Raw genomic sequence first — 14,829 nt, forward strand, 5'->3', positions numbered from 1 at the left:
GCAGAGTGTGCTAACGCAGTGAATAACTCAAACTTAGGAAGTAGACTTCTGATATTTATGTGCAAGAAACCAAGACTTTTGCGATTACAGAAGTCATCAAATGATAGCTCCTGGGGAGTAGGAGTGATACTGGGGGCTACAGGGCCTGGGTTAGCCTCTACATCACCAGAGGAACAGAGGAGGACTAGAATAAGGATACGGCTAAAGGCTTTAAGAACTGGTCTTCTAGTGCGTTGGGTACATAGAATAAAGGGGGCAGATTTCCGGGTGTTATAGAAAAGATTCAGGGCATTATGTACAGACAAGGATATGGAAGGATATGAGTAAAGTGGAGGTAAACCTAAGCGTTGGGTAACAATGAAAGAGATAGTATCTCTAGAGGCATCAATTGAGTCGGTCTCTGAGTGTATGGGCGGAGGGACAAAAGAGCTAACTAAGGCAGGTTTAGCTAGGCTGGGGGGTGTACAGTGATATAGTACAATTAGAAATAACCGAAACAACAATAAACTAACCATGTTTGGGCTGAGGCTAAACATAAACAGGATGTAGTACCGTAAAAAGGAACAGTCCAGCAGATATCAGCTGTATAGCTGAGTTATCATAAGGTCCGGTGGTGAAGCGCTAGTGAGTAAGAGGCCACGGCTAGCGTGTGCTACGTCCGTTTTGTTGTAGCCAGCTGGTAGCGATGAATCCGGAGTTAAAGGTCCAGTGATTCAGTGATTCCGGCGGAAAAACTGATATGTTCTGGGTCGATAACGCGCTGTGCAGACTGGCCGAATATCCGGTGATCAATGTCCAGTGATTAAAAATTAATCCCGCGGAAAAAAATCCAATATTCTGGGTGCAACACCGCTAGCTGTGGCTAATAGCAAGTAGCTAGTTCAGTAGCTAGTTCAGTTTAGTGAGTAAGAGGCCACGGATAACGTGTGCTAACGGGCCAGGGCTAGCAGATGGATGGAATCTTCGTGGTTAACGTCGTAACCACATCAGACGATTTCGTCGGCAGACCAGTCGTGTAGGATCGGCGGGGCTCCGTGTCAACACTAGGTGGTCCCGTCCGGTTGATAGAGAGGTAGATAGCCGGGAGATGGGCCTAGCTCGGGATGATTAGCCAGACCACAGCGTCCGTTTTGTTGTAGCCAGCTGGTAGCGATGAATCCGGAGTTAAAGGTCCAGTGAATCAGTGATTCCGGCGGAAAAACTGATATGTTCTGGGTCGATAACGCGCTGTGCAGACTGGCCGAATATCCGGTGATCAATGTCCAGTGATTAAAATTAATCCCGCGGAAAAAATCCAATGATCTGGGTGAAACACCGCTAGCTGTGGCTAATAGCAAGTAGCTAGTTAGCTGGCTAGCTAGTTTCAACTGGAGATTCTAGATTCTAGATAAAGGTAAGTCAAGGTAAGTCAATAATAGAATCCGTTCCACATTGAGTGAGGCGGGTTGCAGGAAAGTATATTTTGTAGAAGGATGAAAAGTCTGATAGGGAAATATGTACGAAAAATACAAAAAAAACAGGGTATTTACAGGCTATTTATTTATCAACACATTGTTATAGAAAGTTCAAAACGGATCTCACAGGTAACAACATCGATCCAAAACCCGACCAAATTACAATCAGAACGATGTTTGGATCCACTTTACTTCTCTTAACTGTAATCCTCTCAACACGCCATCTGATTCAAACAGAACTTCCTTTCCCGCCATTTTTCTCACACCCGCCTCCATCTTCTTCTTCTTCCCTTGCTATCTTCTCTTCTTCTTTGTCTTCTTCAAGGTTTTATGATGAACCACACCTATAGGCGTTTTGCCGCCACCTACTGGATGGGTTTGAAAACGGAGAAACTTTAACTTAGAAATGATAGGGGACAACGGGATGAAAAACATACTCCTAATATTCCAAAAGTAAACAAAAACAAAAATCTACTCCTTCAGTCGGTTTCAAATGTCTATTCAGATCCTTACACAGACTCAGGAGCCTGAGAGGGGGGGAACATCTCCCTTCAGTATTTCCTGCAACGTTTCGGCCGTGAAGTCTTGGAGATACATTTTTCTATATTTTTTTGCCGCCTTCACAAAAATGTCTTAGTTTCTTCAATTTTTGCATTAGTTTGTGTACAGTGAAATGTAGCACTTGTGCAATAAACGCAACAAAGTCTACCGTCACTATTAGTGATCCTAGCTACTGCGACATCCACCCACGGGGCACTCTGGGAACTCTGGGACGTGATTCCCATCAATGCTGCCCTGTGCTTCCTCAGACTCTTCAACAACAACATATTGGGTGAGTTCCTCTGCCCAGGTGTTGCTGACGTATACCAGCTCTTACAACGTCTGGATAGGTATTTTAAGAATCAGCTAAACCACCTCATACGTTATAGCAATCTAGTTCCTGACGGCACAGTCGATGACGTCGCATGCAACCATTGGTTGATGCATGCAACATTTGAGCAGGGGAACGCAACCATTTATTACTTCCGCAAACATTTGCCACGCGTCATCCTCGCACACTGTTGCACCTACGACACTAATCTAGTGAGCACCTTTGGAGCTCCGCCCAAGCAAGGCGTTTTGATGTTTGATGTGTTGTGAGGCGTCACTGATTTACACCCATTGAGGGAGCTCTATTAACCTGAGCCACAGTGTACAAGCCTATGCCCCGTGACGTGAACGGGCAAAAGCGGTGAGGGAGGAGCGCCCTTCTCAAATAGAACAGTAATCTGCGACGCTCAGACATGTTGTCAACAAGGCATCGTTCAGAAACATATATCTCTTTTCCATAAAATATGTGTTTGAATTTTCAAAAGCAATCACTTTTGCATGTGAAAACACATTACTCCATGTGCTTAACCTACGGCTCCTGGCTCACGCCCGGGAGGTAGCGCGGTTCAAATCCGCTTCACCCGGGGAATATCCGGTGCATTAATAGAACTCCCTCAGTTTACACCGGGTTCCCACCCCTTATTAGCTATTGGCCGTGTTCGAGAGCATCAAGGCTTGAACTGTTGAGCGCTACCATCCCGAGGGTTCATGCTGATTGCACGGAGATTGTGACAGCCCGTTAAATGGCGTCGCTTGAGAAGGCAAGAACAAGATGTATGTCAGGAGAAGTGCAGTATTATCATAAGGAGAGTTATACTTGGAATACGGAGGAGGAATGGAGGGAAAAATAGAGGCAGAGGTGGTCTAAGAGAGAGAGAGAGGGAGGAAGAGAGTGAGCTTGAGTCGGTTAAAAATGGCGGGAAAAAAGGGAGATGGTTTGTTAAAGAAGAATGGTAGAAAGTGTAAGCAGAGTGAGCTGAAGACAGGAGGAGAAATGGAAGAGGGTGAAGTATTGGTGTGGTGAAGTTCTCGTAGCTCAAAGCTTGCACCGAGTGTCATGATAAAGATGAGTCTGTGACAGTAGGAGTAAAGTTTTTGGAAAAAGTGGACCTTTGCCTTTTGGCTGATCCATTTGTGGTTTCAGGGTGGGTGACAACAGAGTTGGGTGCTGTGGAATCGGTGAAGGTAACCAGAAGTGGTCTTGTGATAATTGTTTGTGTTTCTGCTGGTCAGAGGGAGCAGGCGCTCCGTGTTAAACCAATGGGGGCAAGAGATGTGAATTGTTTTGCTCTCAAGAAAATGGCGCCATTGAAAGGAGTGATTACTGGGGTAGCGGTAAATGTGAAAGCTGACAAACTGAAGGGGGAAGATTCCCGGTGTTTGTGATGCTCGTCGTTTGGTGCGACGCAGACAGGGTGGCGTGAGTGGTGAAACAGAAGAGTCACTGTCTGTCCTTTTGAGTTTTGATGTTGAGTCTTTGCCCTACAAAGTGATGTTAGGATATATAAGTTATCCTGTACGAGCGTTTGTGCCGAATACATTACGTTGTTACAGGTGTCAAGCTTATGGGCATGTGGCAGCAGTGTGTAGGAGGGAGGTTCCTAGGTGTGAGAAGTGTGCAGAAGGGCATGAGACTAAGGAATGTGTAGCATTGGGGAAAGTAGTGGTATGTGTTCATTGTAAGGGTGCCCATGGGGCTGGGGATCAGAAAGGTCCTGTGCGAGAGAGGCAGGTTGAGTTTTCCAGGGTTAGAGTAGTGCAGAAGTTGTCATATGCTGAGGCAGTGAAGAAAGTAGAGGAAGATGGGTCAAGGGGGAGGGATCGTGAGAGGAGTGATGTGAATAGTAGATCTGTACCAGTACAGAGGGATAAACCAACAAGTGATACAGTGGGGGAAAAAGTATTTAGTCAGCCACCAATTGTGCAAGTTCTCCCACTTAAAAAGATGAGAGAGGCCTGTAATTTTCATCATAGGTATACATCAACTATGACAGACAAAATGAGAGAAAAAAATTCCAGAAAATCACATTGTAGGATTTTTAATGAATTTATTTGCAAATTATGGTGGAAAATAAGTATTTGGTCAATAACAAAAGTTTCTCAATACTTTGTTATATACCCTTTGTTGGCAATGACACAGGTCAAACGTTTTCTGTAAGTCTTCACAAGGTTTTCACACACTGTTGCTGGTATTTTGGCCCATTTCTCCATGCATATCTCCTCTAGAGCAGTGATGTTTTGGGGCTGTCGCTGGGCAACACAGACTTTCAACTCCCTCCAAAGATTTTCTATGGGGTTGAGATCTGGAGACTGGCTAGGCCACTCCAGGACCTTGAAATGCTTCTTACGAAGCCACTCCTTCGTTGCCCGGGCGGTGTGTTTGGGATCATTGTCATGCTGAAAGACCCAGCCACGTTTCATCTTCAATGCCCTTGTTGATGGAAGGAGGTTTTCACTCAAAATCTCACGATACATGGCCCCATTCATTCTTTCCTTTACACGGATCAGTCATCCTGGTCCCTTTGCAGAAAAACAGCCCCAAAGCATTATGTTTCCACCCCCATGCTTCACAGTAGGTATGGTGTTCTTTGGATGCAACTCAGCATTCTTTGTCCTCCAAACACGACGAGTTGAGTTTTTACCAAAAAGTTCTATTTTGGTTTCATCTGACCATATGACATTCTCCCAATCCTCTTCTGGATCATCCAAATGCACTCTAGCAAACTTCAGACGGGCCTGGACATGTACTGGCTTAAGCAGGGGGACACGTCTGGCACTGCAGGATTTGAGTCCCTGGCGGCGTAGTGTGTTACTGATGGTAGGCTTTGTTACTTTGGTCCCAGCTCTCTGCAGGTCATTCCCTAGGTCCCCCCGTGTGGTTCTGGGATTTTTGCTCACCGTTCTTGTGATCATTTTGACCCCACGGGGTGAGATCTTGCGTGGAGCCCCAGATCGAGGGAGATTATCAGTGGTCTTGTATGTCTTCCATTTCCTAATAATTGCTCCCACAGTTGACTTCTTCAAACCAAGCTGCTTACCTATTGCAGATTCAGTCTTCCCAGCCTGGTGCAGGTCTACAATTTTGTTTCTGGTGTCCTTTGACAGTTCTTTGGTCTTGGCCATAGTGGAGTTTGGAGTGTGACTGTTTGAGGTTGTGGACAGGTGTCTTTTATACTGATAACAAGTTCAAACAGGTGCCATTAATACAGGTAACGAGTGGAGGACAGAGGAGCCTCTTAAAGAAGAAGTTACAGGTCTGTGAGAGCCAGAAATCTTGCTTGTTTGTAGGTGACCGAATACTTATTTTCCACCATAATTTGCAAATAAATTCATTACAAATCCTACAATGTGATTTTCTGGATTTTATTTTCTCAATTTGTCTGTCATAGTTGACGTGTACCTATGATGAGAATTACAGGCCTCTCTCATCTTTTTAAGTGGGAGAACTTGCACAATTGGTGGCTGACTAAATACTTTTTTCCCCCACTGTATATATTTAAGTAAGATTGGATTTCTAGCATTTATAGCAATGGTTATCAACTGTACTGCAGGGATGGAACGTATGTCGCAGAAAACTGAGGTTGTGGTGGCAGCTGCAGAGGTATTTGGGTGTGGTGGCAGCTGCAGAGGTATTTGGGTGTGGTGGCAGCTGCAGAGGTATTTGGGTGTGGTGGCAGCTGCAGAGGTATTTGGGTGTGGTGGCAGCTGCAGAGGTATTTGGGTGTGGTGGCAGCTGCAGAGGTATTTGGGTGTGGTGGCAGCTGCAGAGGTATTTGGGTGTGGTGGCAGCTGCAGAGGTATTTGGGTGTGGTGGCAGCTGCAGAGGTATTTGGGTGTGCGAGACTTGACATCAGCAGAGATACAAGGTGTGTTAAGTGGTGATGTCACATCCTTTCAGGCTGTTGGCCTGAAGTAGAACTAAATAGTGGAGTAGGGTGGTGTTTTTTATTTTTATTTATTATGATTATTATATATATATATATATTTATATAATTTTTTTGTGTTAGATGGTAGGGTATATTTTTTATTTTTTTTCAAGCTAAGTATAAGGGAGTTCTACTCCAGTCCAGTAGGTGGCGGTAATGCAACATGTATTGGATGCCAACCGCCGTTAAACCTCATCAAAGAAGAAGAAGAGAGCATTAAGACCGTGATGTATCATGGGTAAACTGTGATGTACTGAGTCGTTATTTATGATGCAAGGTGATTTGTAGATCAGTCAGTCGGCAGTCGCCTGCAATATTGAACAAGCCCCCTTTCTGCCACGGACTTCTCCAGGCTTCCTGATTAGGGGTCCAATGAGCTAAATTGCCTGGGTCTCGACGAGGCTACCACCATGTCAACAAACCAAAAAACGTGTACACCGCCATGTTGGCTGTAAGGCGCCAAATTTAAAACTATAGGGCCTGGTTCCAATTCTCCTTTTCTACCTCCCTAGGCTTGAAGCAGGAAGGTTTACAATGTTAACAGAAGACCTTCAGGACCTCCCCTCATTTAAGCAAAAAATTGGACAATCGAATCGACCCATGCGACCAAATGACACTACCCGGTTTGAAACCTGTGTGCAGGTAATCTCGGTTAACCAAGAAATCAAGTCTTGCAATTATACTTCAGTATACCTTAGTAACATCTGACCAAAATATATCATAACACTGAAGCAGCGAACTTTGTGAAGACCAATACTTGGGTAATTCTCAAAACGTTTGACCACGACTATACAGTACAAGTCAAAGGTTTGGACACACCTACTCATTCAAGGGTTTTTCTTTATTTTTACTATTTTCTATATTGCAGAATAATAGTGAAGACATCAAAACTATGAAATAACACATATGGAATCATGTAATAATAAATAATATGCCATTTAGCAGACGCTTTTATGCAAAGCGACTTACAGTCATGCGTGCATACATTTTTGTGTATGGGTGGTCCCGGGGATCGAACCCACTACCTTGGCGTTACAAGCGCCGTGCTCTACCAGCTGAGCTACTCATGTAGTAACCAAAAAAGTGTTAAACAAATCAAAATATATTTTATATTTGAGATTCTTCAAAATAGCCACCCTTTGCCTTGATGACATGATTCCATATGTGTTATTTCATAGTTTTGATTTCTTCACTATTATTCTACAATGTAGAAAATAGTAAAAAAATAAAGAAAAACCCTTTAATGAGTAGGTGTGTCCAAACGTTTGACTAGTACTGTATCTATACTACCACTCACAATTTCTCTAATTTGGTCTGCCAAACGTAAGATCATAAAGACTGTCCAAAAGGACTCGGCTGCATGACGAGTACACACCGTATCTGGCATATTGTTGTCTGTCTGACGATGTTTCACATGAACACCAAGCAAATCCAGTTGTCTGACAATCGGTGGGACAACTCCTCGTCTCCTTCACCCTTTTCAGATTGCGAACATACCGGTCCTGAATCTTTCTCCATGTTTCTTTGATATCAGTATCGGTGTTCACATTTTGTGATATCTCCCTTCAGCTGTTGTCTTTTACTTGCTTGTCCGAATACAACCGCATCGTAAGGGTTGTAAAGGTTCTTGTATTGTCTCACCAGCTCACACAGACGCTCCTCCAAACTGGACATACACATAATTGCGCTTAGCAAATCTCTAAATAAAAAGGCCCAGTTTGCGTATTGTCTGTAGACCCTTTATGTCTCTGGTTTCCCCCTCTGGATATCATTGAAAAGTTTCATGTAAAGTTTGCCATTGACAGAATATGCAGTGCACAGGATGAGGCTTGTCTAGATACAGTATCAATACAGTGTGAAAGTAATATTCTATAACAATTTACCACATGTATGAACCATATTATTTACCACATGTAGGCTACGATAAAGTATTTCTCTATGATATCTGATCATCTCGAAATCTGCACTCAGATCAGCAAGTTAAGAATGTTGACACCTGAACAAAAGAAGCAAATCAACATTTTTATTCAAGTATACCCATCTGTAAAACGGTTTTTCAATACATGGAAAATGGCACTTGACATTCAGTGAAAAGGTGTCATAACATCTTCCTACAACACTTGTTATATCATATTTACGACCATGTCATGAAGTACAGTTCAAAGTGTTACCACCGGTATTGTGAGTTGGTCCCCAAACTATGATTAGTCCCTTGTTGTTCAGAGATGTAGCCTAGGCCTAGATCAGTAATCTACAGACCCTGTGTTAGGACACTTCTCTAATCACTCTCACAGGTGAGGTTTAATCCAAAGTATTCAGTCTCTGAATCCACTGTTGAATCAGAGTCCTCTTCCTGTCTGTCATTTCCTTCTAGCACTGATGATGTACGTCCTTCTTCTCTTTCTGTCTCTCCTAGCAGGGAACCCCACTCTGCCTCCTCTCCTCTCTCTTCCTCCTCTGTTGATCCTCCATCCTCCTCTCTTTCTGTCTCTCCCTGCTCTGTTGATCCTCTGTCCTCCTCTCTTTCTGTCTCTTCTGACACTGGACTCCACTCTTCCTCTTCCTCCTCTCTTCCAGCCTCCTTTGTTGGTTTAGCAGTAGGAGGGGGTCGGGGGCAGACTTCTCCACTGGCACTATGTTGGAAAAACAGCTCACAGTCCTCCCTCCAGCATTTGATGTTGTTGTACCCAGCTGCCCTCATCTCCTTCTGCTTACTGCTGGCACATTGGTATGATGTTACAATGCCCATCTTAGACAGTCTTTTGAAAATGGGCTTAACCCCCCCCTTGGGTCAGTGTTGAGTTGATGACATAGGCCAGTGCAGAAAGCCTGGGGTTTCTACCTCTCAGGGCCACAGAGGCAGCCACACAGTTGTGGACGGTGGAACCACCTGTTGCAGTATTGATGGTGGTATAAAGCCACGGTGTCTTCCTGGACAACTCATATGAAAAAGCCTTCAGATTCTCCAACGAGGTACTACTCAAGATGCAAGGTTCAAAAACATTAGGGAGGCTTGCATATGCCTTGACCTCCGCTTGCATTTTCTTTACAATCTGCTTTCTGATTTCTTTGGATATATTGTCATTTGTCAAGGATAACTTTGCGAAGGTCACCACGTTGCCCATTGCCAAGTTTTCAATCATGCCCGAAAATTCTGAAGCAATTACCTTCCTCTTCTGCTTCCACATTCTTCCCTTGTTGTCAGAGGAAGCGACTCCTGGTTTTGGATGACTCAATTTTGGGTCATATGTAATGACAACCTGCAAGACAATATAGAGCAGTCATTAGACCTACATTATGAAAATACACATCTAGTGTGGGGGCTTGGTGTTGCATGTCCAGTGTGGGGGCTTGGTGTTGCATGTCCAGTGTGGGGGCTTGGTGTTGCATGTCTAGTGTGGGGGCTTGGTCTTGCATGTCCAGTGTGGGGGCTAGGTGATGCATGTCCAGTGTGGGGGCTTGGTGTTGCATGTCTAGTGTGGGGGCTAGGTGTTGCATGTCCAGTGTGGGGGCTTGGTGTTGCATGTCTAGTGTGGGGGCTTGGTGTTGCATGTCCAGTGTGGGGGCTTGGTGTTGCATGTCTAGTGTGGGGGCTTGGTGTTGCATGTCCAGTGTGGGGGCTTGGTGTTGCATGTCCAGTGTGGGGGCTTGGTGTTGCATGTCTAGTGTGGGGGCTTGGTGTTGCATGTCTAGTGTGGGGGCTTGGTGTTGCATGTCCAGTGTGGGGGCTTGGTGTTGCATGTCTAGTGTGGGGGCTTGGTGTTGCATGTCCAGTGTGGGGGCTTGGTGTTGCATGTCTAGTGTGGGGGCTTGGTGTTACACACACGTTCTGGAGAGTGCAACAGTTCATTCATGAATAGATCCTCAGAAACACTACAAACATACCACCAGCATGCATACAGGTTTCAGATGGAAATACAATGGTCATCGACAGCTGTATAAACTGCTGGTTAGTATAGCCAGAGCCCATTTCTCAGAGATAGCCTACATTAGAGAGAGTTGTAGCTATACATGATCATGTTAGGGTTATAGAGGTATAACGTTATAGTTACCTCAACCATAATGTTCTTCTCAGGGGCCTTTGTAGAGGCATCGCATCTCTTTTTGGCACCCCTGCCTGTAGCTGGTGGGCTTGGTTCCCGTTGTCGCTTCTTCTCAGGGACCTCATTCAAGGAATTACAGTTAAAGCACCTCGTCTTGGTAGCGTCTCTCCATGTCTCTATTGGGCTCTGTTGGGCCTTCACAACTTCTTCGCTGGGAGTTCCAAACGCTGGTGTTTGCGTTGCAGCTTTCCATGCATGCAACACACGCATTGTTTTTTCAACCTTACTTATGTTACGAAAACACTTTTGACATATCACTTTCGATGTATCCTTGTGCAGTGTCAGGTTTATGCCGAGCGACGATAACCTAGTCAGAATGGTACAATTCGACTTTGACACAAGTGAACGCACATGTTGGAGCGCACCGAATAACCTTAGATGCCGTCTCTGCGACCAAAACCTATCAAGATGGTTTGCAGCTTTAGGCATTTTTCAACAAAATAGTAGCGCAACTAACCGTACCATAAGAATGTCAACAAACTGAAAACGTCCCATACCGCCATACTGGCTGCCTGTGTCGCGCCAAAATCACGTGGAATTTACAACTATAGGGCCTGGTTCCAATTCGCTTTATCTATCTCCCTAGGCTTGAAGTAGTCACCGGTCATCAATGGTCGGTTGAAAGTCGAGGAAGGAAGGTTGCTGTGTTCAAAATGTTTACAGCGCCTACAGATTCAGTACAGCCCCTCAACTAGATCAACCAATAGAATCGGACCATCCAACATGTCTACGACACTAGCCCTACCCTTCTTTTCCTTCAATGCTATTAGATTTGCATGGTCTCTTGCTAAATATCTAAATTAAAGCTTAGATAGCTATATATATATTTTTGGTGTATATTTCCTTTGATACAATATGGGTATTCTTCGTATACTAAGAGAATAAAATGTATATCTTTATTTTATTTTGCTTCTCACATTCCTATTACATTATTCATTGATCTTCAGCCGTTGCTTCCTGCACAGGTGTATCCTCAACAGGTAAATTTGACGTGTTTAATTGACTGTGTGTAGTAGAAGTAGGTCCATGAAGGAAGGTTGGAAGTGGATGAAGTGAAACGCCTCGATCACACCGACAGTGTTTTTCATTTTGGTACACCAGAAGTACATTCATTTCCAATGTAACGCTGTGTTTGCATTGCAGCATTGCTTTGCAGAGGTAGTTGCAGTGCGTTCTGTGTGGTGCATACGTTTGACAGAAATGGGAGCGGAAGGTGAATGTTGAACTTTTGTTGCACACCAACAGTGGGGAGAACAAGTATTTGATACACTGCCGATTTTGCACGTTTTCCTACTTACAAAGCATGTAGAGGTCTGTAATTTTTATCATAGGTACACTTCAACTGTGAGAGACGGAATCTAAAACAAAAATCCAGAAAATCACATTGTATGATTTTTAAGTAATTAATTTGCATTTTATTGCATGACATAAGTATTTGATCACCTACCAACCAGTAAGAATTCCGGCTCTCACAGACCTGTTAGTTTTTCTTTAAGAAGCCCTCCTGTTCTCCAGTCATTACCTGTATTAACTGCACCTGTTTGAACTCGTTACCTGTATAAAAGACACCTGTCCACACAATCAAACCTCTCCACAATGGCCAAGACCAGAGAGCTGTGTAAGGACATCAGGGATAAAATTGTAGACCTGCACAAGGCTGGGATGGGCTACAGGACAATAGGCAAGCAGCTTGGTGAGAAGGCAACAACTGTTGGCGCAAATTATTAGAAAATGTAAGAAGTTCAAGATGACGGTCAATCACCCTCGGTCTGGGGCTCCATGCAAGATCTCACCTCGTGGGGCATCAATGATCATGAGGAAGGTGAGGGATCTGCCCAGAACTACACGGCAGGACCTGGTCAATGACCTGAAGAGAGCTGGGACCACAGTCTTAAAGAAAACCATTAGTAACACACTACGCCGTCATAGATTAAAATCCTGCAGCGCACGCAAGGTCCCCCTGCTCAAGCCAGCGCATGTCCAGGCCCGTCTGAAGTTTGCCAATGACTATCTGGATGATCCAGAGGAGGAATGGGAGAAGGTCATGTGGTCTGATGAGACAAAAATATAGCTTTTTGGTCTAAACTCCACTCGCCGTGTTTCGAGGAAGAAGAAGGATGAGTACAACCCCAAGAACACCATCCCAACCGTGAAGCATGGAGGTGGAAACATCATTCTTTGGGGATGCTTTTCTGCAAAGGGGACAGGACGACTGCACCGTATTGAGGGGAGGATGGATGGGGCCATGTATCGCGAGATCTTGGCCAACAACCTCCTTCCCTCAGTAAGAGCATTGAAGATGGGTCGTGGCTGGGTCTTCCAGCATGACAACGACCCGAAACACACAGCCAGGGCAACTAAGGAGTGGCTCCGTAAGAAGCATCTCAAGGTCCTGGAGTGGCCTAGCCAGTCTCCAGACCTGAACCCAATAGAAAATCTTTGGAGGGAGCTGAAAGTCCGTATTGCCCAGCGACAGCCCCGAAACCTGAAGGATCTGGAGAAGGTCTGTATGGAGGAGTGGGCCAAAATCCCTGCTGCACTGTGTGCAAACCTGGTCAAGACCTACAGGAAACGTATGATCTCTGTAATTGCAAACAAAGGTTTCTGTACCAAATATTAAGTTCTGCTTTTCTGACGTATCAAATACTTATGTCATGCAATAAAATGCAAATTAATTACTTAAAAATCATACAATGTGATTTTCTGGATTTTTGTTTTAGATTCCGTCTCTCACAGTTGAAGTGTACCTATGATAAAAAATTACAGACCTCTACATGTTTTGTAAGTAGGAAAACCTGCAAAATCGGCAGTGTATCAAATACTTATTCTCCCCACTGTATCTAGATGATGCTGCTACTATTTTGCACAAGACTATCGGTGTGGTCGAGGCGTTACAGTAGCTGCGTCATAGCACCGTTTTATTTTGGGGGATGCTGGAAATCACTTTTAACACCACATTTACTTTTATAGTGATACGATATTTAGTGTTTACAAATATATTTTGTTTATTTTTTTAAGCTGAAAGATCTTTTGAGATGGTATGGGGCTGAGTTCAGCGACCCCATGATGCTGGACCCCCCCCTCCTCCATCTTCTGCGAGGCCCTGGTCCAAACACTGTTCTTCCCCATAGCTGCATATGCCTTCCTCAAAAAGGTCAGATAACATGGGATACATCCCAAACAGCACCCTTTTCCCTGTAGTGCACTACTAGGGGGCAGTCAAAACTAGTGCACTATATAGGGAATAGGGCCCCATATGGCTAGCAAACTCATGTAAACATCTGTGGTATTGGGAATTATAAAATTAGGCCGATGTTGCAAGAAGACCTTTGATTTGACACCTAGTAGATAGTCATGTGTAACTCACCCCGTTACCAGTGTATGTATCCCAAAGGGCACCTTATTCCCTATATAGTGCACTACTTTTGACCAGAGCCCTATGGGCCCAGATCAAAAGTAGTGTACTATATAGGGAATAGGGTGCCATTTGAAACGCAGACGTTATGCCACAGATCAGACATGATGACAAGGCTGACATGACATGAGAGGAAATCAACCTAATGCGGTTCTCTTCCAGGAGGATCAGGACCCCGGCCATTGTCTATTCCACCCACGTAGCCACCACCCTTTTCCCCCCATCCTAACCCCCATCCTCTACTACCCGTTCCCCACGGAGCCACCACCCTGGCCCCCAGACCCAGAAGGAGCGCTACACCCTTGCAGTCATCTACGCTCCGTACCTCTGATGCTGCTGTTCACCATGCCGTTCAGCTCAGCTTACAACACCAACACTCAGGGAGGAAAGGGCTCAGCTTACAACACCAACACTCAGGGAGGAAAGGGCTCAGCTTACAACACCAACACTCAGGGAGGAAAGGGCTCAGCTTACAACACCAACACTCAGGGAGGAAAGGGCTCAGCTCACAACACCAACACTCAGGGAGGAAAGGGCTCAGCTTACAACACCAACACTCAGGGAGGAAAGGGCTCAGCTTACAACACCAACACTCAGGGAGGAAAGGGCTCAGCTTACGACACCAACACTCAGGGAGGAAAGGGCTCAGCTTACAACACCAACACTCAGGGAGGAAAGGGCTCAGCTTACGACACCAACACTCAGGGAGGAAAGGGCTCTGCGGAGGCCAAGAGGATCAAATGAGACACTCCTCTATTAGTAGTCTGAGTGCCAGTCGGTTTGTGCTGTTGTCCAACTCCACTGCTGTCCATTACGGGTGACATGGAGTTGGCACGATGGCACAAACAGGCTACTAGTCCATCTGTATAGTCAATCTCCAACTGTGACCCCGGCTGTCTATCCATCCAGGCAATCATACCTCTAGTCTATCCTACAGTACACATTTTCAGAGTGATTTTTTGTATTTATTCTCAAGTGATGAATTGTCAATTGGTACATTTTAAGTCAAGAAAATATAATGGTTATGTTAAACATTCTTCATAAGAATTTAGATGTTTGAT

At 44.8% G+C, this 14,829-nt stretch overlaps 1 pseudogene across 1 annotated transcript; it reads left to right on the top strand.

Moving 5' to 3' along the window:
• Nucleotides 1-11,208: 11,208 nt before the first annotated feature.
• Nucleotides 11,209-14,512, top strand: LOC311122735 (sigma intracellular receptor 2-like; annotated as a pseudogene). The gene is made up of 3 exons: nucleotides 11,209-11,333; nucleotides 13,372-13,512; nucleotides 13,931-14,512. The product of its transcript is annotated as a sigma intracellular receptor 2-like (transcript).
• Nucleotides 14,513-14,829: the final 317 nt, after the last annotated feature.

Source organism: Coregonus lavaretus (assembly GCF_964263955.1).
Source record: "Coregonus lavaretus genome assembly, contig: HAP1_SCAFFOLD_614, whole genome shotgun sequence".
Taxonomy (NCBI): Eukaryota; Metazoa; Chordata; class Actinopteri; order Salmoniformes; family Salmonidae; genus Coregonus; species Coregonus lavaretus.